Here is a 25,384-nt window from a genome sequence, read left to right on the forward strand (position 1 = left end):
TGCCATGTGGGAGTTTCTTCCCTGAAGAACTGATAAATGGGTTTCTTTCAGCAGTGTGGCTTGCTTTTTTTGTGAATTGGTTACCACGGAATTTCGTTTTATTGAATTGTTTGATGCATGGCACAGTTCATATTTAATGCACACTAAAGGATATGTACTTCCACAAATATATGTAGCACTTGGGCAACAAACATTTGGTAATACATGAACAAACTGCTTCAGCGAAACAAAAGCAAATACTAGCAAAAATAATCATTTACAGACACTAGAAACTTGCACTGTTACCAACATATACAATGTATCGTACGTATAATTGCTGTGAACAGAAGTTCACAGTTCTTTTCAAAATAATACTGGTTTCTGTAACAGAACTAAAAGGGACGTGGCGACATACATGACCGTAACTTTAAAATTTGGTATATATAGGTCTTTTTCATTTGAAACCCTGTTTTTATATATAATATCAGGGAAGAATTTAATAGTTATAAAAAAATTTCGATTTTTCCACCATTTATAAGTAGTCTGAATCCTTAAGGACAAGGAAAGATCTTTCTTGCACCATATTCCAGGAAAATTTGGTGTCTCTCTGGAGTAGTTCTTGAGAGAGATGTGCCTTAGTACAGAAGTCCTTTATGAATAACTAGTAGTGTGAGCACATTCTGAGAAAGCTTCTTGCATCACAAATGTGCCAAAGAGTTGTAAAATCTATTATTGCTCTTATTTTCTCTGGTTCGGTGTAGACTCCATGGCCATTTTCCAGGTGCCCCCAGATTGTTATGTCTTCAATGGTGGAGGCCTGCAGCTTGAATGCATTTCATCACAATTTTCAGGCGGCTTAGATGTTCTTAAAATGTCTTGAAGAGACAACAGTGTCCTCTAGATAGCAAAGACATTTCTTCCATTGCAGGTGTTGAAACAGGTTGTCCAATGTTCTTTCATATGCAGCTGGAGCATTGCACAGTCCAAACAGCATAACTTTTGAACTCATGAGGTTGTCAGGAGTTATGAAGGCATTCATCTCCCAGTCATCTCCAATTTTACAGTAGCACACCAGTTTTTGGCAGTTGAAACCAAAATGTGCCATCCTTTTTTTTTCTCAAGAGCCAGAGGACAGGACCAAGGACACTGTGAAACTTCTATGTCATTATACTGCAGCATCTTCTCCACTTTCTCCCATATGATCTGTCGTTCACCTGCCAGATCAAGGCCACATTCAAATGGTGATCATTTTTCTTGGTCAGTAATTAATTCTTTTTGAAAGAATTGTTACAAGGACTATAACAATTATTATGAGAATGCTGCTAGTTGTAGGATGGTCCCTAGTGCCGATAGGATGATTTGCCATGGTCCACTCAGTCTGTCTTTTATCCACTCCAGACTTGAAAGCATCTGAAAATTGTTGCAAAAAGACTAACACTCGCCGACATTGTTTCCCAGTTAGGCCACATCCTATTGGCAGTTTGATAGCATGGCAATGCAACACTGTTCTTAATCAGAGACACTAAGCTGCCCTTTCTGGACTGGTTCGATTGACTCCATGCACATATCTTTAGGGATGTGTTGTGGATCCTTATTAGAGTCAATGATGCAAAGTTCCCCTTGGCCACTAACGGTGCTTATGATTGTTACCAGCACGTAGATTTTTAAGAGCCTGAGTAACGGATTGATGACTGGATAACATCATCTTCAATGGCAAACGTCTAGCCAGAGCAGTCTTTTTTGTTTGTTTGTTTGTTTATTGGAATAGCTTTGTCAATCTGGAGCTATGATCTTCCACAGTCTGACTGCTTGTGATGCCTGCAAGGAGTCCTATCGGAGAGTAACGTTATGGTTACAGTTCGATAAAACGAAAAATTCAAATTGTTCTATCATGTCGCTGATTGTTATTCTTGCAATGTTTGTTCCTGTGGGCTGGACATATTTCCCATTTGTGACTTTCAGCACAATCACTTTCGTATCACAGAACATATTCATCTTTAGCTGGTGACAATAAGCATCTGACAGTAAGGAAAACAGAGACTCTAGAGTTCATTAGTGGTCAGACCGATTGGCCATTAATGACAATGCCATTGAGATTTCCTGACATATTGATAACTGTTGTCCATGGTGGACCTTGCTTAGTTTTTTCGAATTTGGTAGCTAGGCAAGCGGCTATTACATTTGTATGGCAACAGGGGAGGGCTATGCCATCTTGGGGAGCAACCTTGTCCAGGATATGGATGTGGGTTTCGTCCCCCAGGTTAAATGTCTCCATTTGACTGATGTGAATAGGGCCATTGTGTCATGTAGAAGAAGGTGTAATTAGAAGAATGACGAACACTAACTTCGCGTAACAATTGTTTATTCAGTACTTGCACATACAAGAGTGCGCAGCGAACTGCCTCCATCCAGAGCACATACAGTATATATACAGCTACAAAACATTTGAGTACAATGATGTGAATAGGGCCATTGTGATGGTTGGTATCTTGCAGCATAATAGCTATCACATGTTTGTCTTCTCTCACTGCATTAGAATACAATGTGTTCAGGGCTCCCATAGTGTGAAAGCATACCGGCGTATTGTTCTCCATGCTCCAAATATCCTGTGGAGCATTCTACATGGTGTAAGAGTTGGTTATACCTGCTTGGTTAGCTGTTGAGTTATCATTTGACAGCTATGGCTTAAGTCAAGTTTGCTGAGTCCATTCTTCAACGGGTGTCCAGCTAGTGACAGAGGTTGGTGCTAAAGATTGAAGCATCTCTTCTTCAGCAGTCTTTGTTACCACCTGATCTATGGGATTCGACATTCATGGCTCCTATATCTTGTGTACTCAGTTTGTCATTTCTGCCTGCATGTTCTTCTTACTATCTGGCCCATGAGAGAGGCAATCTCGTGGTCGTCATCCACAGCTTCCATAAGGACAACATTCCGCATTCGGTCATCTCTCTTTCGTCTGACTCTTCTGTTGCATTTCCTCTCTTTTTTGGCATCACATTGAGTTCCTCTGTCATTGTGATTTTCTTTACCAGAAAAGCTTCGCACATATCTTCTGTGACTCCTTTTATCAACTATGAAATTTCGTCAGATTCTGTCATTTTTGGGTTCACAATGTGACATAGGACTATAACATTCTGTATGTAAGATTGTGTCATTTCCCCATAGTGTTGGGCTCTGTTCTTCAATTGTTCTTCCATGAAATGGACTTGCTGCTGATTGTAACATATTTTTCAGTTTGGTCTGGAATTCATCCCAGCTATTCTTCATCATTCTCAAACCACTGCTGGGCTGTGCTATCTAAATAAAAGTGTGCATTTGCCAAAAACATCAAGTCATCCCACCTGTTGTATTTCATGACTCAAGAAATAAACCAAGTCTCATTTAGGAACATACACACATTTTGTGGTAACTGCTCCAGACATGTGCTAGTGCTTTGGTTTGGTTAAATAGTGCTTTCTTCTTGGCCAAATGGAGCCATGTTTTATTAAGTTTATTGTGAAATGGTCCAATATTGCACTGTAGGATTGTGCAGATCAGTTTTCCTTTCTGTCTGATAAGAAATCTGGATATCATGCTCTTCATTCATCCATAACAATCCATGGTTTGGTTTTCTAGGGTATGATGAAATGTGTAGGTATCCTCAGTGCTTTCAAACTAAAACATAACATTTAAAGCCAGAAGCTTCATATTTATGTTGACTATAAACATAAATGCCATGTCACCACATAGCAACTAAAAATCACAGTGTCCACTAATTACAGTGTCACATCAAATAACAAAGCTGCTTTTTTACTCTGTTGAAACAATAGAAGTATAAGACGAAAATCCTCCTTACACAAACACATAGCATTTGTCTTTCTTCCCGGATAATTCCAGAACATTGAAATGACTCATTCATTGACCTAAAGTTTCTTATTCTATGTGATTTTGGTAGTGTTCACATTTTCATTGCAATGGGTACTAAAACTTTGTTCCTTCTTCTGTTTTTAATGATTTTAACAGACAGTGCTGTGACTAACAATAGCTAGCTCTGCTTGACAAGTGCAGACCACCTGTTTCCATCAGCACACACAACTGTATGGAAGTGGAACACTGAATTTACATATCATTTGGAAAGTCTGAAAGTGAAACACAGGAATTGCAATACACCTTTCAATTCTTGGCGGCTTATTGGATTATTCATTGGCGAATAACATAATAAAGGGTGTAGTTTGTTTTACACAGTGGTATTCTAAGGGTGTATTAATGTAAGAACTCCATAATAATATATACAAGCAAGCAGTGATGTAGATATGTTGGTATCCTGATAAAAATAATTTCTTAGAGCATAAAATGGATAATTTTATACAATAATAATTATTTCTTGTTGATGGTACTAAATTGAAAACTAAATTCCAAGTGTAATTTTTATTCTGGTGAGTGTAATTCACACGGGGAAGCAACAATATCTTTCTAGAAGTACTACTGTATTAAAAAAATATCCTTATTTGCAGTAGCAATATGTTTTAATTGTTTGCCACATTGACATTTGTGTGTGACACTTACTTGATTAACATGACCAGTATTGCAGCTTGGTGCTTTGAACTTCTAGTGTTCTGTCTGCTGGTCAAGACTAGCTAGGTCGCAAATGAACAGCATTCAATATTTTACATTTGACAGCTTTTGTAGAAATTTTTCCCCCCGCAGGATGAGCAATTGCAGTTGACTATTGCCTCTACTATTAAAGTCATTACCATATTATTATATTTGCAATTGAAAGCTGGTGACGAATGACATTAGTCAGTAACAGAGCAAAATTCTGGTCTTCCACAAGACTGGATTTGAACAGATCATTTGAAAGTGTTACTTTTTTTTTTTTCTTTCTTTTGGCAGAGTTACATAACATCTATTGATAACAGAGCCCATGCATTTAGTTTTAGGAAATCAGACTTTGTACAGTACAAAAACCACAAGTTGTAACAGCAGTTTACTGAAATTTAATGGACAGATATTGTCATGTAGAAGAAGGTGTAATTAGATGAATGACGAACACTAACTTTGCGTAACGAATGTTTATTCAGTACTTGCACATACAAGAGTGCGCAGCGAACTGCCTCTGTCCAGAGCACATACAGTATATATACAGCTACAGAACATTCAAGTACAATGATTCTTGATATTTGTGGATACTTCTAGAATGTACTTGAACCAAATATAGAAATTAAAATTGTAGAGTCTAGGTGAGTTTTGAACTTGCGACCCTCCATGCAACAGTTTAGTATCATAACCACTACACCACTGTGCTACTCGGGTTCTTCTGCGACATTGCTCCCTCCTTAAGCGAAGAGCGTCTCGGTGTTACATCCTCCTAGTCCAGGAACGAGTCTTCGATCCTGCATATTCCGACTTCTGATGACTGATGTTCGCCCTGGCAGTGATCTTCTTAGAACTTCTTTTGCCACTACACTCTTCGCTCTTTCATCACCTTTCTGCTTGTTGCCTATCGCTGGAGCTACGAATTTCCCCTGGGTTGCAGGATCCTTACAGGGCTTCATTCGAAAGCCGTGGACCATATCTCTGATCTTTCGTCATGTTGTGTCAGGGTCGAAATCTTAAACTTCATAAATAACAACAGACAACTGTCTTGCAACCTTATAAGGTCCAAAGTAGTGCCTGAGGAGCTTTTCAGAATGACCAACCTACCGAACAGGAGTGAAGATCCAGATGAGGTTACCAGGCTGGTAGACAACAGGGTGGTAGCTCGTGTCATACCTTCGGTGATCGTTTCCTTGAGCCTGCAGCGTGCGAAATCGAGCTAACTGCAGAACTTCCTCAGCTCTGGATAACACCTGGCCAGTTTAGTCGTTGTCCATGTCATCAGGATGTAATGGAAACATAGTGTTCATTGTTGTGGTCACCTCACGACCATGCACCAGGAAAAATGGCGTAAATCTTGCGGTGTCTTGTTTGGCAGTGTTGTAGGCAAACATCACTAAAGGTAGCACCTCATCCCAGTTGCTCTGCTCAACATTGACAAACATTGATAGCATGTCAGCCAAGGTCTTATTATGGCGTTCAGTAAGCCCGTTAGTTTGCGAATGGTAGACAGTCATCATGTGATGAGTAATGTTGCGCCTACGGTTTATCTCTGTCATAAGATTCGATTGAAAAACTTTCGCTCGATCCATAATTTAATGACCTTTGGGCACTGTGTTTTTAATACAATATCTTCCATGATGAATTTGGCTACCTCGGATGCTTCGGCTGCTTTCACGGCTTTTGTAATGGCATAGCGTGTCAGATAATCAGTGCAAACAATAATCCATCTATTGCCACTAGAAGACATTGGAAATCATCCAAAGAGGTCAAGCCCAATATGCTGGAAAGGCATTTTGGCTGGTGGAATTGGTATGAGTCGGTCAGGTGGTTTCTTAGGAAATGCCTTTCTCTGCTGGCACTCTCTACAGTATGACACATAGTGATGGACACTCCTAAATAAACATGGCCAGAAAAATCTCTTGTGGATCGTATCGTGTCTTAATAAATCCTAAATGTGTGGCCTTAGGTGTGTCATGGAATTTCTGTAGAACATCTAAGGGCATGTGTTTAGCAATCACTCGTAACCACCTTTTTCCAAATGGATCAAAGTTTTTCTTGCAAAGTAATCCATTAACTATGTTAAAGTGTCCTTTCACATCCTCTGGCGGATTAAAGGCAAGCATAATTTGAGATATCTTGGCATTCTTCTTCTGCTCGGCAGAGAGATCCTGGAGTGCAGTGAGACAGTCACTATCTTCATCAAAGTCTTAATGGTCTTGCGCAGGCAGTCGGCATCTTGGTGTTTTCTTCCACTTTTGTACGCTGTGGTAATGTCATACTCTTGAAGACATAGTGCCCACCTGGCGAGTCATCCTGTTGTGTCCTTAAGACCTGCCAACCAACAAAGTGAATGATGGTCTGTAAAAACTGTGAATGGCCTTCAGTAGAGATACTGTCGAAATTCGCATATGACCCAGATCACAGCAAGACATTCTCTTTCTTTAGTTGAGTAGTTTCTCTCAGCGTTTGTAGTGTCTTAGAAGCCTAGGCTATAACCTTCTCTTTTCCACCCGAAGTTTGCACCAGAACAGCACCAATCCCATACCCACTGGCTTCTGTGTGTAGTTCTGTAGGTGCTCTCTCAACATACAGACGAAGTACAGGGTCAGTCGTCAGAGCTTTTCGCAGCACATTGAAAGAATCTTGTTGAGCACTACCCCAGATAAATTTAGCATTGGCTTTTAACAACTCTTGGAGTGGCCTGGCTTTGATGCAAAAGTCCTTCATAAAATGACGGTACTAAGAACATAATCCGAGGAAGCTTCTCACATCTCTAATACTTTTAGGAATAGGAAATTCCGTTATAGACCTCACCTTTTCTGGGTCTGGCCGCACACCTTCGTTTGACACAAGGCGTCCAAGTATTTCGATTTCTTTTGCTCCAAAGAGAGACTTTCTTGGATTAAGTTTCTGTCCGCCTAGTTGGAGACACTTAAGAACGGCCCTCAGTTTTTTCGTGTGTTCATCAAATGTCTCTGAGAACACTATAATGTCATCTAAATAACAAAGACATATCGTCCACTTCAGATGCCTCAGAAGATTATCCATCATCTGTTCAAAATTTGCTGGTGCATTACATAAACCAAACAGCATTACCTTAAACTTATACAGGCCCTCAGGGGGGTTGAATGGAGTTTTCTCACAATCAGCCTCATCTACTTTGATTTTCCAGTATCCCGAGTACATGTCCATGATTGAGAAAAACATTGCCCCCGTCAGACAATCTAGTGTATCGTCAATTCATGGAAGAGGGTAAACGTCCTTTTTAGTTATCTTATTAAGTTTCCTGTAATCAACACAAAACGCCAGCTGCCACCCTTCTTTCTTATGAGGACCATTTGTGATGACCATGGGCTCTGCAAAGGCTGAATGATGTCATTGTTCATCATTTTCTCTACCTCATCACAAATTATTTGACGTTCCGTTGCTGACACACGGTATGCTCTCTGGCTTTTTGGTTGATTGTCTCCCGTGCTAATCTAGTGCTTTACCATTGATTTGTCTAATTTGCTCTTCACCTGTGGATTGAAGCATTCAGAGAACTCTTGAAGAATGGCAAGTAGTTTCTTCTGTTGTTCCTTAGTGAGATCTGGTGATAGTCGAGCTAGAAGATCTTCTCTCATAGTGGTTGGGCTAATTTCGCCCACAGACTCGGCATGGAATGTTTCTATGATGCTCAACTGTTCAGCAGTTAATGGCTCAGAATTTGCTACATGCGTCTTGGAAGGATCTGTGGTTCTCTGTGACAGTTAGCTATCCACAATTCACCAAATCTGTTCTTAAACAAGACTGCAGAGGCTGGGATGACCAAGTTATTCTTCAGCGGTATACTTCTCCTACATTCTTACACAAGATCCTTGGGTTGATGCATGGCATGACACACGAAAGCTACCTTTCTAGCACTGACTGCAGGAATGATCACTTCATCCAGCACACGTAGTCTCCACGCAGTCGGATGTGCATCTTCCTGTTCACAGTATCTCATCTTGTCTAGCATAATCTTCAAGCGACTACAATCTATAATTGCCTGAGAAGCTTTCAAAAAGTCCCATCCGAGAATGACGTCATGACTACACTCTTGTAAGATGATAAATTCTAAGGGCTGTATATGGCCACTTATACCCACATAAATAACACATCTTCCTGTAGGTTTTGCATTTTTCCCATTAGCCACCTTCAGCAGAGATGTTTTGTTGTCGACGAATATGGTTTTCTGCAACTGGCAATGGTACTTCTCCTAAATGACTGAATATGGTGCTCCAGAGTCCACAAAAGCTTGAGCCGGTTGGCCATCCATGAGGATATTGACGTAGTTTTCTATCATTTTTGTAGTTATCGACAGTGGAAGATTTTTCTCTTCAGCGGCCTCACCTCCAAGGTAGGTCACACCCTTTAGTTCTCCAGGTTGCGGTGGCAAGGTGATTTGCTGGACCTTCTAAACGGTGAACAAGACCTTTATTGGCGTGTTGGGAGCTTCCTCTCCAGCAGCTGTCTTGCGGCGATGGTGACCTACGTCATCCTGAACCCACATCATCTTGTTCATCTTCGTCATCCAAGAGTTGGTGTGTGCTGAGATCGGTCTGCTGTCTTCTGGCATGAGCATCATCAAATATCCACTGCCTTTCTCAACAATAGCACACCATATGTCCCAGTCGTCCACAGTGGAAACATACTGGTTGGTTATCCTGGGTCCTCCAGATGTCAGTCTTCTTTGGTGCCCAGACAGGTTCTTCATGCTGCATTGTAGGAACATAACTTCTCCCGGGTCTTGATCTTTTTGCCGTTTTAAAGGGAAATGAAGGACGAGAGATTGGGTTCAGCATATGTTTTGCTTCCTCACTTATGACCTCTTGAAGCATCTTGGTATTTTGCTCACTGTGCAATCCAAGTGCCTTCTGAATTTCCTCTCTCACTATCTGATAAAGAACACTTGTGAAATCAGTTTCTTACTCCATCACAGACATCGATACGCTGTTTGGAAGTTGTTCAAACTTCTTGCATGTAATTATTTTTTGATGCATTGTCTCGATATACTGGCACCATTTTATGAAGTTGGCTGCTGTCAACACCACCTTCAAGAGTAGGGCTTGATACATGTCCTCAGCAACACCCTTCATCAGATGTGCAACCTCATCTTCCTCCTTCATTCTAGGATCCACTATTTTACACAGCTCCAAGATGTCTTGACTGTAGGATGCTGTAGTTTCTCCTGGACGCTGTGCCCTGCACTTTAATCTATCTCAGCGTTGCACTTCTCTCGTTGTGTGTCGCCGAAATACTTGCGAGTTCCGCCTGGAATACTTCCCAGCTTGTGAACTTCTCCTCATTGTTCGTATACCATTGCTTGGCAGTGCTCTCCAAGTAGAAGAAGACGTTATCCAAACACATGGTGTCATCCCATATGTTAAATTTGGCTATACGCTCATATACCTTCAGCCATTTGATTGGATATTGGCCATCGTCACCAGAGAACCCCGAAGGATGTCTCGTGTGGTGGCACACAGTTGCTGTCATTGTAACGTCCTCTTCTTCTTCTGTCCCCGATAGATTGCGATCTGTTGAATATGGCTCGAACTCGGGTTTCTCGCCATGTAAATGGCGGCTCTGTCATGGCCTGACGCATTATATTTAGTAATAAGATAAAAAATTAATCTTGATAATATTCTTCATCAGTGTGTGTCAGCAATAAGAAGTACATCTACATCAACTGATAAAAACACCTACTCAACCATCTATGAACAGGTTAACAGAGATTATTGCATTTTGGAACTTACATACTACAGTTTGACTCTTTTATGTCATATTTCATTAATAATAATGGGTGCGTTATGCAGCATTTGTTGTGAAAGGGCCCATATATTCTAATAGTGTAAGTCGGGGTGGTGTGTTCAAACTTTTGTAAATCTGTGCATAATTTGTTACATGTTAGTAATAACCTGGTGCAGAGGCTTTATGTTCAAGATTTTCAACCTTTCTATAAGTTATTTGTTTTAAGATATAACTGTGTTGGTCTTTTATCTTCGACAGTCATGGTCTCAGTTAAAAATGGGCAATGTTCCCTGCCATGTTGATTTGCAGCGCGTTATCTAGTCCTACTTAGTTTCACGTGAGCTTCGGAGGCCCACCGCACGGCGTCCATGGAGATGAGAAGCACGCCAGAGTTTAAGTTAAGTTTTGGTGATGACTTAGTACTTATTTACCGAATTTTTAAAATGTGACTATGCCTATTCAGGCTATTTTATTTCTAGACCATGCCCTCTTAGACAAATTATAGATTCAGGTATATCTTCTGAAGAAGGCTCAATTATTTGGGCTGAAACCTAGGTAAAGGTTGGTTTCATTACCACAGTCGAAGCTGATAGTTTCTTATATATTAGAGTATCACGATTGCTGACTGTGCTGCAATGTTGAAAAATCCACAGACCACTTTGTGAAATGAGCATCAATCATCTTTTAAGCAATATCTTATATTAGAGTTTAGAAAACATGTAAACAGTAGTCTAAGAATTATACACTGATGTTAATCAAAACTTCTAATCACTGATAAATAATTCCAATAACATTAGAGAAATACAAAGCAGAAAAAAACTTTCTAGAAATTTTACCACCATTACAGAACTGCAGCCAGATAAAACATCATTCCGTCACCTGGACAAGAATGGTCAAACCTACCCCAGGCCGTTTGCAGTTGCAAAGAATCCTGTGCCAGCACAGAAACCAATCCACAGACTATAACATGCTTTATATTAACAGTCATCCGAAGCTGCTACAGAATGCCCCGCACCTTATAAGGACATCCGCACATTCCACCTCACTGAAACAAGGTGTCTTATCTGCTTAATGGCCATATGTTGTGGTTACTCTACAGAGCCACTGCCAGCACCAGTCTCTTGCGACATCTCGCACCTCATGCACCACTTTCTCCACTCTCTTTGAAGTGTGCTATTGAATAAAAACACCCTCCATGGGTCATGTGTCCACAAGTTGCCTACCAGCTATGTCACTGTAATCAATTATGATCAAGCAAAATTGATTGGGACACATCACATCTTTTTTGCGCTATCATTTTGTCCTTTCCATTCTGCCATTCTATTCCTACCTCTGGACTGTTTCTGCCTCCATCCACACTGTTGTTTCCATCCCATTCACCCCACCTTTTCCACATACCCCACACTGCCCTCTCCATACCCTGCACCCCATTTCTCTTTTCATCCACATTCGTACTGGCCTTCCTTTAACACCCCTCCCTCCGCCCACATCCTCTGCCTTCACACTGGCCTATCTCCATTTTGCCACGCATGATGTCATGTCCGTCATACTCACACTACCAATTTTCTCCTCCATTTGCCACTCTTTTTGTGCCCCCAAATCTCCTCTTCCATTCCTCCCATCCTGCCATTTCCTCTTTCCCGCCTTTCCTGTACCTTCTGTACTTTCCATTCTGTCTCACCCTACTTTGCCCTTTCTATCACCCTTCAAGCTGGTCTTCCTGCCCCCCACCCGCTCTCTCTCTCTTTCCCACTGTCCTTCCCATCCCTCTTCATACAACCTTTTCCATCCTCCTTACATTGCCTTTTCTGTCCCTTTCATGCTGTCCTCTCCATCCCCTTTGTGGATCGCTTTCTGTCCCCCTCTCGCCACCTTTTCATCACCCATTTTAGCATTGCTTAGTATAGTTATAGTAATAGTTTTAAAATGTATAGGAAGATAAAAAACTATAATACCCTAATGGAAGACACCTGTTCACATTCCCTTTGTATATTTGTGCTTCTTTCTGTCTCTTGCCCTTCTTTTCTTTCGTCTTTTTTTCATTTTTTTCTTCTATTTGCAAATTAGTTATACAGCCTTGGAAAAGTAAAACTGATCCCAAGTATATTTCATGCATCTTAATATAGGCATCCTAACTTTCATCATCTATCCTCTGTATTACCTCACCCGTGACTTGACTTCAGTTGTAACAGTCTGCACTTGCTGCTTTGAATGCTGAATGTGCACACAAGAAAATGCTTATGCATTTGTGAAGTGTTTGTTGAAGGTTTCCTTTTTAAAACACCAGGTTCCATTCCCTGTACTTCAGATATTTTTCTGCGGTGGCAAGGTCTGGAATGGGGACTACTCAACCTCATGAGGGCAAATGAGGAGCTGCTTGAATAAAGAAGCAGCAGTATCACTAGCATTAATCCACTGGCGATAAGGGCTGGAGGGAATGGCGACATGCTGATTGCGTGTTCCACAATCGTAGATCGCTCCTCGTACTGCCATTGTACACAGCAGTTGGAACAGGCCTAAGGCCAAATCTGTGAATGGTGTTAATAATTATAATATCTTTTAGGATAAGGGTGCATGACAGTTCTTCTAATGAATGCTTTAAGGCACACCAAAGTATGAGGGAAAATTTTGTTGGCACTTGCTAGTTCATTTTCTGTCCTTGTGTCGAAAGCACCACACTCTAAACTTGAAGTACTTTTGAAAGATAACTCTAACAAGTCTGCGAAGTCAGATCAAGCAGAAAATACTTAACTGGACTCCCAGCGGCCAAATAATGAGAGATTTTATGTTACTTAGATACTATGTCACTCAGTGCTCTTCTTAAAGACACAACCACTGAAACACTGTAAGACCTGGATGCTGGTGGGGACTGGTATCTTTTTGTCAGAGAATAACAAATACACTTCGAATAGATGATTTCAATCTCCTTGAAATGAAAAAAATACACACACATCGATGAAAAGCTATTGCTGATTGAAAAGAAGAAATTGAAGCTCTTAAACAGAGGATAGTTCTACAATACTATGATGGTGTAACTGCATATCCTAAATTAACAGTATAAAAATATTTACTGTCAGTTCTAGTAGATGAATATAATCCTATATAATCTCCAGTGCAGGATGATCATCGTGCTGATTTGTTTGAAACAGTTTATTCTAGCATGTGACAGAATTCTTGAAAGTAGGAGCCACAGACTTCTAATAGCGTTATTCTCTGTTAATGGTAGAATGATGCCATCCTCATCAATTATTCTTTAATTTGAATCCACAAAACCCCACTTAGCTGAGAATTTTCCGTTTTTAATGGATGTTGTTGTTGTGGTCTTCAGTCCTGAGACTGGTTTGATGCAGCTCTCCATGCTACTCTATCCTGTGCAAGCTTCTTCATCTCCCAGTACCTACTGCAACCTACATCCTTCTGAATCTGCTTAGTGTACTCATCTCTCGGTCTCCCTCTACGATTTTTACCCTCCACACTGCCCTCCAATGCTAAATTTGTGATCCCTTGATGCCTCAAAACATGTCCTACCAACCGATCCCTTCTTCTAGTCAAGTTGTGCCACAAACTTCTCTTCTCCCCAATCCTATTCAATACCTCCTCATTAGTTACGTGATCTATCCACCTTATCTTCAGTATTCTTCTGTAGCACCACATTTTGAAAGCTTCTATTCTCTTCTTGTCCAAACTAGTTATCGTCCATGTTTCACTTCCATACATGGCTACACTCCAAACAAATATTTTCAGAAATAACTTCCTGACACTTAAATCTATATTCGATGTTAACAAATTTCTCTTCTTCAGAAACGCTTTCCTTGCCATTGCCAGTCTACATTTTATATCCTCTCTACTTCGACCATCATCAGTTATTTTGCTCCCCAAATAGCAAAACTCCTTTACTACTTTAAGTGTCTCATTTCCTAATCTAATTCCCTCAGCATCACCCGATTTAATTGGACTACATTCCATTATCCTCGTTTTGCTTTTGTTAATGTTCATCTTATATCCTCCTTTCAAGACACTGTCCATTCCGTTCAACTGCTCTTCCAAGTCCTTTGCCGTCTGTGACAGAATTAGAATGTCATCGGCGAACCTCAAAGTTTTTACTTCGTCTCCATGAATTTTAATACCTACTCCAAATTTTTCTTTTGTTTCCTTTACTGCTTGCTCAATATACAGATTGAATAACATCGGGGAGAGGCTACAACCCTGTCTCACTCCTTTCCCAACCACTACTTCCCATTCATGCCCCTCGACTCTTATGACTGCCATCTGGTTTCTGTACAAATTGTAAATAGCCTTTCGCTCCCTGTATTTTACCCCTGCCACCTTTAGAATTTGAAAAAGAGTATTCCAGTCAACATTGTCAAAAGCTTTCTCTAAGTCTACAAATGCTAGAAACGTAGGTTTGCCTTTTCTTAATCTTTCTTCTAAGATAAGTCGTAAGGTCAGTACTGCCTCACGTGTTCCAACATTTCGACGGAATCCAAACTGATCCTCCCCGAGGTCCGCATCTATCAGTTTTTCCATTCGTCTGTAAAGAATTCGCGTTAGTATTTTGCAGCTGTGACTTATTAAACTGATAGTTCGGTAATTTTCACATCTGTCAGCACCTGCTTTCTTTGGGATTGGAATTATTATATTCTTCTTGAAGTCTGAGGGTATTTGGCCTGTCTCATACATCTTGCTCACCAGCTGGTAGAGTTTTGTCATGACTGGCTCTCCCAAGGCCGTCAGTAGTTCTAATGGAATGTTGTCTACTCCGGGGGCCTTGTTCCGACTCAGGTCTTTCAGTGCTCTGTCAAACTCTTCACGCAATATCGTATCACCCATTTCGTCTTCATCTACACCCTCTTCCATTTCCATAATATTGTCCTCAAGTACATCACCCTTGTATAAACCTTCTATATACTCCTTCCACCTTTCTGCCTTCCCTTCTTTGCTTAGAACTGGGTTGCCATCTGAGCTCTTGATATTCATACACGTGGTTCTCTTCTCTCCAAAGGTCTCTTTAATTTTCCTGTAGGCAGTATCTATCTTACCCCTAGTGAGATAAGCCTCTACATCCTTACATTTATCCTCGAGCCATCCCTATTTAGCCATTTTGCACTTCCTCTCGATCTCATTTTTGAGACGTTTGTATTCCTTTTTGCCTGCTTCATTTACTGCATTTTTATATTTTCTCCTTTCATCAATTAAATTCAATATTTCTTCTGTTACCCAAGGATTTCTAGCAGCCCTCGTCTTTTTACCTACTTTATCCTCTGCTGCCTTCACTACTTCATCCCTCAGAGCTACCCATTCTTCTTCTACTGTATTTCTTTCCCCTATTCCTGTCAATTGTTCCCTTATGCTCTCCCTGAAACTCTGTACAACCTCTGGTTCTTTCAGTTTATCCAGGTCCCATCTCCTTAATTTCCCACATTTTTGCAGTTTCTTCAGTTTTAATCTACAGGTCATAACCAATAGATTGTGGTCAGAGTCCACATCTGTCCCTGGAAATGTCTTACAATTTAAAACCTGGTTTCTAAATCTCTGTCTTACCATTATATAATCTATCTGATACCTTTTAGTATCTCCAGGGTTCTTCCACGTATACAACCTTCTTTCATGATTCTTAAACCAAGTGTTACCTATGACTAAGTTGTGCTCTGTACAAAATTCTACTAGGCGGCTTCCTCTTTCATTTCTTAGCCCCAATCCATATTCACCTACTATGTTTCCTTCTCTCCCTTTTCCTACACTCGAATTCCAGTCACCCATTACTATTAAATTTTCGTCTCCCTTCACTATCTGAATTATTTCTTTTATTTCATCGTACATTTCTTCAATTTCTTCGTCATCTGCAGAGCTAGTTGGCATATAAACTTGTACTACTGTAGTAGGTGTGGGCTTCGTATCTATCTTGGCCACAATAATGCGTTCACTATGCTGTTTGTAGTAGCTTACCCGCATTCCTATTTTCCTATTCATTATTAAACCTACTCCTGCATTACCCCTATTTGATTTTGTGTTTATAACCCTGTAATCACCTGACCAGAAGTCTCGTTCCTCCTGCCACCGAACTTCACTAATTCCCACTATATCTAACTTTAACCTATCCATTTCCCTTTTTAAATTTTCTAACCTACCTGCCCGATTAAGGGATCTGACATTCCACGCTCCGATCCGTAGAACGCCAGTTTTCTTTCTCCTGATAACGACATCCTCCTGAGTAGTCCCCGCCCGGAGATCCGAATGGGGGACTATTTTACCTCCGGAATATTTTACCCAAGAGGATGCCATCATCATTTAATCATACAGTAAAGCTGCATGTCCTCGGGAAAAATTACGGCTGTAGTTTCCCCTTGCTTTCAGCCGTTCGCAGTACCAGCACAGCAACGCCGTTTTGGTTAATGTTGCAAGGCCAGATCAGTCAATCATCCAGACTGTTGCCCCTGCAACTACTGAAAAGGCTGCTGCCCCTCTTCAGGAACCACACGTTTGTCTGGCCTCTCAACAGATACCCCTCCGTTGTGGTTGCACCTACGGTACGGCCATCTGTATCGCTGAGGCACGCAAGCCTCCCCACCAACGGCAAGGTCCATGGTTCGTGGGGGGGGTTTTAATGGATACTAAAAGAATAAATAATGAATAATAAGGAATAAAGTGTGTATAAGTTTTATTTTCTTAACTCACGATAACCACCAGTTTTTCTTTTCCTGGCATGGTTTTATGAAATTTTGCATCTGGCCAAGTTGGGTCACCAATATTTGTAACACATTTAAAAGTTATTTCTACTTTTGTAGGGAACTATGAAATTGCTTCTGTAATTATTAACATCTGCCATTATATAATGTTATTCATCCCTTTTGAAACAGTTTTGTTGTCATTGTCCCATTCAGTTTTTCATCAGGAGATAATTTTCTAGAAGGTAGAGGTTCACATTGAGCAAATGCTAGCAAGAAGCTGTGAAAGATAACAGTTGTAGTCAGACAATCATGCAGCCAACATGCCTGTTGAATTTGTACATATACATCTGTTCCCTGCAAACCACTGTGAGGTGCTGGCTGAGGGTATGTTCCATTGTACCACTTATCAGGATTTCTTCCTGTACCATTCACATATGGAGTGTGGGAAGAATGGTTGTTTGAATGCCTCTATCCATGCAGTAGTTATTCTAATTTTGTCTTCATGATGCATAGAGGGTTGTAGTATATCCCTAGAGTAATCATTTAGAGCCGGTTCTTGGAACTTTGTTAATAGACTTTATCAGGATAGCTTACATCTGTCTGCACAATTCCTCTACTTCAGTTCCTCCAGTATCTCATGGATTCAATAAACTCGTGACTGTTTGTGTTTCCATTGTCTGTATACATTCAATATCGAATGTTAGTCCTGTCTGGTACGTGTCCCACACACTTGAAAATATTCTAGAACCAGTCTCAAGAGTGACTTGTAAGCAATCTCCTTTGTTGACTGATTGCACTTCCCCAGTATTCTATCATAAACTGAAGTCTACCATCTGCTTTATCCATGACTGAACCTATGAGGTGGAATCCAACATTTTTGGGACTGGTGCTGCCATCTGGAAAGTAGGAGTAGTAGATCTTTGCACCGCTATGTGGCGAGAGTGGCATATCTGATGAGCCAGTGTGTGGAGTGGCATTCAGCCGGAAGGATGTGTTGCGTGTCCACAGTGATTTCCGTAATACTCTGTGTTTGGTGTGTGGCGATTTTATGATGGATTCGTGAGCAGAACAGTGTGTGTGTGTGTGTATCAAAGTCTGTGCGAATCTCTGGAAAAGTAGTACGTAGGCCCTTGCAATGATTCAACAAGTGTTTGGGGGACAGAGCATGAGCAGTACGCATGTGTTTGAGTGGCCCTCTAAGACCCTAAAAAGCGAGACAAGTGAAGAGCATGGTCATCATTTTCTTTGATACCAAGGGAATTGTGCACACCATCCCACCCAGCCAAACAATGAATTCCGCATACTACTGTGATGTTTTGCAATGGCTCTATGAAAACGTGGCTATGACGGCCCGAGCTCTGGCGTCAAGGGAAGGCTGCTGCATTACGACAATGTGCCCTGTCACACGTCCTTGCTCACCAGGACATTTTTGGCAAAAAACATCATGGCAGTTGTACCCCACCCACAGTATTCGCCAGATGTGGCACGTTGCGACTTCGCGCTATTCCCAAAACTGAAACTCAAATTGAAAGGCCGTCAGAAGCACTGGGACTGGTGTGTACGTGCGGATGGGAACTACTTTGAGGGTAATGGTGACCATTGGTCCAAAGGATAGCACCTCGTTTGTGGATCATTCTATTTCATATCCTTACAGAATGTTACACTCAAGTATTTATATGAGTTGGCCTATTCCAAAAGTGACTCATTGATATTATAGTCATAAGATACTATGTTCTTCATTTTGTGAAGTGCGCAATTTTACATTTGTATAAGTTTAGAGCAAGTAGGGTGCCAATCTCTGCAACACGTTGAAATGTTATCAAGATCTGACAGAATATTTATGCAGCTTCTGTCAGATAGTACTTCATTATAGACAACTGCATCATGTGCAAAAAGTCTGATTTTATTATTAATATTGTCTGTAAGGTCATTAATATAAAATATGAACAGAAAAGGTACCAACACACTTCCCAGGAGCACACCCAAAGTTACTTCTACACCTGACGATAACTGTCCATCCAAGATAACATGCTGTGTCCTCCCTACCAAAAAGTCCCCAATCCAGTCACAAATTTCACTTGATACTCCATATGATCATGCTTTCAATAATAAGCTTAGGTGCAGTAGTGAATCAAATAGGAATGAGCATGGAAATGTTCAAAAAAATTGTATTCCGTGTATAAGGGGCTTTAGTCTATCTTTTAAGATGGTTCTATATGGAGAGGCTCTCCTTAACAGTATTAGTATGATCATAAATCCAGTTTGCAAGCAGACATCATGGTTTTGCTTACAATGAGAGTGGGGGTGTTCCTTTTACCGCAAATGGTAACAGAATGGTTGTTGTAGGTAAGTTTCTCTATGAGCTTATGAGCTTGAGTTACTCCTAGTTTGCTATCATGTCCATGTCATGAAACTGTATTTGGAAGATAGTCTAGGTTTCATTTGAAATCAGTAGCAGCTTAAAGGACTGTCGCGCATTTCCCCAGATGCTGTCATAGAACTGTACAATATTTCAGCGAGCCACCTGGTTGTCATCTTCAGATGCAACATTGAGAAACTTGTGGCGAGCTCTTCCTAGATGGAATAGTATTAGAGCAAACTGACTTTTTCTCAGAGTGGCACAGCGATGGGGTTGATACCACATATTTCAGTTATGTAAGTGAAGTATTAACTTGATATGCAGAGTAATTTCGTGTGTACAGCTATTTTGTGGTGAAATGGATTAACAGAAGTACCATGCTGTGATAATATCATTGGTTTAGGTGTTTTATCAACAACAACACATATTCATCCAAAATCTGTAACTGTCATATATTGACTATGTAATGAATTGTATGTTCTTATGCTTAAGGCTGTTGGGAGACATCAAGGGTACTCCAAGATAGGAAATCAGAGACAGAATGCAGAGAGCAGGCAGACATGATAGTGTTTAGATTACTGTGGTTAAAGAGTGACACTAGAGACTTGCAAATTGCAGACACTCTGGGTAGCTATCCCAGAGGAGAAGTTTCACTTCAGAGAATTAATTTTTAACTGCATCCACCATCTAGACGCTGTTGTAAGATATCACAGTAAAAGATGGTCAGTGAGCTTGATATTTGCTCCTGAGAATTTCAATATCACTGGGTTTATATAGGTTAGAGTGCTACTACAGCAACCACCACTCACAAAATGACCAAAGACAGGGCCGAGTGATGTAAGACACTGTTAGTGCTGGCCAAAACAGGAATGGCAGTGACATTTAGCTTTCAGCTGAATGCTATTGAGACCAAACTTGGAGTATGTTAATGTAAGGTCCAGAAGCATCCCTACATACCAAGTAAAATGAGGAGGAGGAATCTAAATGTTGTTGGCTACAGATGACCTGAAGATAAAGAGCGAATCGCCAGATTGGCCAAAGCTTGTGAAACGCCAGTGATTTGGTGGGCTGACTACAGGAAGGGAGAAATAGTGTGACACCGTGATTCTTTTAAAGCCCATGGTTTTCTATTCAGAGGTAGTTCTCAGTCAGATCGTTGGCACACTGAATCTGTGGCACTCATGGTCAGCCGCAGTAAGCTCTGATATGTCTGTTTTTCTCAATTTGAGTGCTGCTCTCAAGTTGTTCTTCTGATAGTGCCCACAGCTGTGGATTCAGACACTGACTTCTGTTGTGTAACCAGTTGCCTCCTTTGCTTTTACTAACAATTAGAATTAGAATTTAGACATAGCAGTTGGTCTGATCCCTAATAAATAGTGTTAATCAGACCCTTGAAATCCATGAGTCTCCTGCTGCAAACATCCTGTCGAGTCCCAGAATCAGCGCCTCTTGTAGGTGCCCTGTGACAGTGTTTGGCACTGATCCAAGTCATCAACCTGCATTTACTGGGAATTTGCCTGTGCATTTACTCCTCACCGCTCGGAAATTGCAGACTGACCTTAAATCCGCGGTCTTCCCTGTATTGTGTGTTAGGACAAGACATAAAAATTCATAAGTAGATTGCTCCTTCAATTTCAACAGTTTGGAAATAAGTGACACAGTTCAAATGTGGGCACAAGTCTCCTGAAGATATCCATATGAAAGACATCCCAAAAACATTATCACAGATGAAAACGGGAAGTAAGTGCACAATACATATGGAATTTGGTTGATTGTTGAAGATTAGAATAGCTGACACCACACGCTCATCAGAAGAAAGATTATGCTACATAGCAAATGAAAAATTGATCATAGGATTGATGGATTATGATATTATGGCACTGAACTGCCGGGTCATTAGCATCCTGTGACTATGAAAGAGCTGAAGGTTGAGTGGTTGAATAATGACCAAAAGCAAATACAATTATCAACTACATAGTGTGGCATTCAGATGGGAGTGTTTAAAGATTTACATGCCCACAAGACTGGTGACACTCCGGGGAAGTTGAATGTTGGAGAGTATTTTTGTGTGTTCTCAGACAAGCCATGTACACGGATTAGAGTCTGTAACTGTGAGAACTATTTTTTTTTTTTACAGTTATAAAACAAATCCATGAACATTTTTTCTCCAAGAACCCACAGAACTACTCACCATTATTCAGCTTCCCCAACATGTCACCAGTGTCGTAGGCAGGTAAACCCTTGAACCCTCCCATCTGAACATGTGATAGTCAGAACCGTTTTTCGTACAGATTTTGGTTTCATGCAATTTTGGACGCTCCGTCCAGAATCAGCTGAATAAGTTGTGACTCAGTTTTCCTCTTAATCTACAATAAACTTTTTTGAGCACCATTTTGCCAGCAATGACATAGCAATATGTAATTGTGTTGATTTTGTTATGATTAACAGTGGCAGATTGATGCAGGGGGAAATTTTAAATGTTGTAACAAAAGGAGAAATAGCTAATGAAGGAAAATCTAGAAATGACAACATATGTAAAACCATGACATTTCTACACAAGTTAATTTTCAGAACATCTCCAAATGACAGAAAAAACAGGAAATGCTTGAGAGAATTTCCTGGTTTTACTTTTCAATAAATAGCTGGTGAACTTGAAGCTAAGAAGCCATTTATAGGTGCATAAAGTTCAGAAGCAGAGTTGAGAACAATCTATAATATATTGTGAGCAGAGTCGAGAAATGAAATTACGAGTGGCGGCCGGGGATTGTGTGGTAATGTGCTACAGCTCATTGTAAATATCACACTAAAATTATAACATTTCTCTTAGAATGTGAGTTGGAAATCACACTAAAATTATGCCTGTTCTCTTTGGATGCATGTTGGTATGCAATAACTCGGACGAAAATGTATTTTGTAGCACTCTCTCTGCGATCATAAACCAGTGGCAAGTGTTGAAATGACAGTCCGCCACTTTACGATCAACTTATAAAAGGGACACAACCATCTATTTTCGACTGTGCATGCCCTAATGTGTCATCATGCTTTCCCAATAATCACAACATTACGGTGGCCCCCATCCCACCGCTTCCTACAAGCTCTGCGTCTGAGGATGAGGTCGAGATTCTGGCGTCTGCTGAAGACCTGGATCTCACCGGATCCTCGGACGCAATGGATGTCACTCGCGGGGGTACTGAATCGGTGGCAGCAAGTGACCCAGCAGCGTAATCTGCCACCACAGCCATGGACAACGTCATCCTCCAGTGGAACTGCGGTGGTTTCTTCCACCATCTAGCTGAGCTCTAACAACTTTTCAGCCTTCACCCTTTCTTCTGCATTGCTCTTCAGGAAACTTGGTTTCTAGTGATGCGTACCCCCGCCCTCTGTGGCTATCGGGGTTATTATAAGGACCCAGCAGCTTATGAAAGGGTATTTGGTGGTGTCGGCATCTATGTCCTTCACTCTCTTCACAGTGAGTCTGTACCTCTACAAGCACATTTAGAGGCTGTTACTGTTCGGGTGTGGACGCCTCTGGCTGTTACTGCCTGCAGCCTGTGTCTTCCACTGGATGGTGATGTCCTGCAGCAAGTCCTCACTGCGCTGATAGCCCAATTGCCGGCACCTTTCTTGTTACTGGGCGACTTCAACACCCATAACCCTCTGTGGGGTGGGTCAGTAGCAACAGGTTGAGACGCCACAGTTGAGCATGTATTGGCACAGCTTGACCTTTCCATTTTGAATGATGGTGCCTTCACACATTTCAGTGTGGCGCATGGCACGTACTCCGCCATCAACCTTTCGATCTGCTGCCCTAGCCTCTTACATCTACATCTACATTTATACTCCGCAAGCCACTCAACGGTGTGTGGCGGAGGGCACTTTAAGTGCCACTGTCATTACCTCTCTTTCCTTTTCCAGTCTTGTATGGTTCGTGGGAAGAACGACTGTCTGAAAGCCTCCGTGCACACTCTAATCTCTCTAATTTTACATTCGTGATCTCCTCGGGAGGTATAAGTAGGGGGTAAGCAATATATTCGATATCTCATCCAGAAACGCACCCTCTCGAAACCTGGCGAGCAAGCTACACCACGATGCAGAGCGCCTCTCTTGCAGAATTTGCCACTTGAGTTTGTTAAACATCTCCGTAACGCTATCACGGTTACCAAATAACCCTCTGACAAAACGCGCCGCTCTTCTTTGGATCTTCTCTATCTCCTCCGTCAACCCGATCTGTCCAATGGAGTGTGCATGACGACCTGTGTGGTAGTGACCACTTTCCGATCTTTCTGTCACTGCCACAGTGTCACTCTTCCGGGTGCCCTTGCAGATGGGCTATGAATAAGGCTGACTGGGACTTGTTCTCCTCCGTGGCCACTATTGCACCTGTTTCTAATGAAGCCATTGATGTGGTGGTTCACTCGGTCACCACCGGCATTGTTACTGCCACAGAATCTGCCATTCCCCGTTCTTCTGGCTTCCCTTGGCGGAGGACTGTGCCTTGGTGGTCCAGTGAGATCGCTGAGGCGATTAAAGATCGCTGGCGAGCGCTCCAGCATCATAAGCCATAAGCGACATCCCTCAATAGAACACCTCATTGCCTTTAAACGGGTGCATGCGTGGGCCCATTGCCTTATTCGCCAACGCAAGCAGGAGTGCTAGGAACGGTATGTCTCCACCATTGGGCTTCATATCTCTCCATCGCAGGTTTGGTCCAAGATTAGGCGCTTCTATGGCTATTGGACCCCTGTCAGCATCCCTGCGCTCTCACTGAATGGAGAAGTTTGTACTGACTCCGACGTAATTGCAAACCACTTGGCAGAGCATTTTGCTCTGAGTTCCGCTTCTGCGAATTACCCACTGTCCTTCCGCTCCATTAAAGAGTGGGTGGAACGTCGGAGCCTTTCATTTCACACCTGCCATCCTGAATCCTACAATGTTCCATTCAGTGAGTGAGAATTCCACAGTGCTCTAGCCGCTTGCTCTGATACAGCTCCTTGGCCAGATCGCATCCACTGTCAGATGCTCAAACACCTTTCAGTGGACTGCCAGCGACGCCTCCTCGACCTTTAGAACTGTATCTGGGTCGAGGGTGAGTTTCCGTTGCAATGGCAGGAAAGCATTGTTATCCCCATTTTGAAATCTGACAAGAAACCATTGGAGGTGGACAGCTACCGCACCATTAGCCTCACCAATGTTCTTTGCAAGTTGCTTGAACACATGGTGAGCTGGCGGTTGAGTTGGGTACTCGGTAGTCTCGGGCCTTCTGGCTCCGTCTCAGGGTGGGTTCCGTAAAGGCCGCTCTGCCGCCGATAATCTGGTGAGCCTGGATTCAGCCATCCGTATGGCCTTTTCCCGCCGTCAGCACCTCGTCGCTGTCTTTTATCGACATGCGGAAGGCACACGATACGACATGGCACCATCACATCCTCTCTACGCTTCATGGTTGGGGTCTCTGGGGGTCCACTGCTGACTTTCCTACGAAATTTTCTGTTGCATCCTACCTTCCGCGTGCAAGTCGCGGCATCCCATAGTTCCTCCCGAGTTCAGGAGAATGGGGTACCACAGGGATCTGTCCTAAGTGTCTGTCTGTTTTTAATTGCAATTAACAGGCTCGCTGTGGCAGTGGGAACGCCTGTCTCAGCTTCCTTGTAGGCGTGCGACTTCTGCCTCTACTATAGCTCCATTGGCATTGCAGCTGCTGAATGTCAGCTGCAGGGCGCTAACCACAAGGCTCAGTCTTGGGCTGTAGCGCATGACTTCCAATTTTCGGCTGCCAAGATCTGCGTTATGCATTTCTGCCGGCAACGAACAGTTCACCCTGAGCTGCGGCTTTATCTTGCCAGTGAACTTCTTGCTGTGGTGGAGACACAACGGTTTTTGGGTGTGGTTTTTGATGCCCGGTTGACTAAGCTCCCACATATTTGGCAACTTAAAGAGATGTGTTGGCGGCATCTTAATGCTCTGCGATGCTTGAGCCACACCAGCTGGGGCGCCAACCGATCTACCCGCTTATGGCTCTACCAGGCGTTAATC

The sequence above is a fragment of the Schistocerca gregaria genome, chromosome 5 (genome assembly GCF_023897955.1).
Source record: "Schistocerca gregaria isolate iqSchGreg1 chromosome 5, iqSchGreg1.2, whole genome shotgun sequence".
In the NCBI taxonomy this organism is placed as follows: domain Eukaryota; kingdom Metazoa; phylum Arthropoda; class Insecta; order Orthoptera; family Acrididae; genus Schistocerca; species Schistocerca gregaria.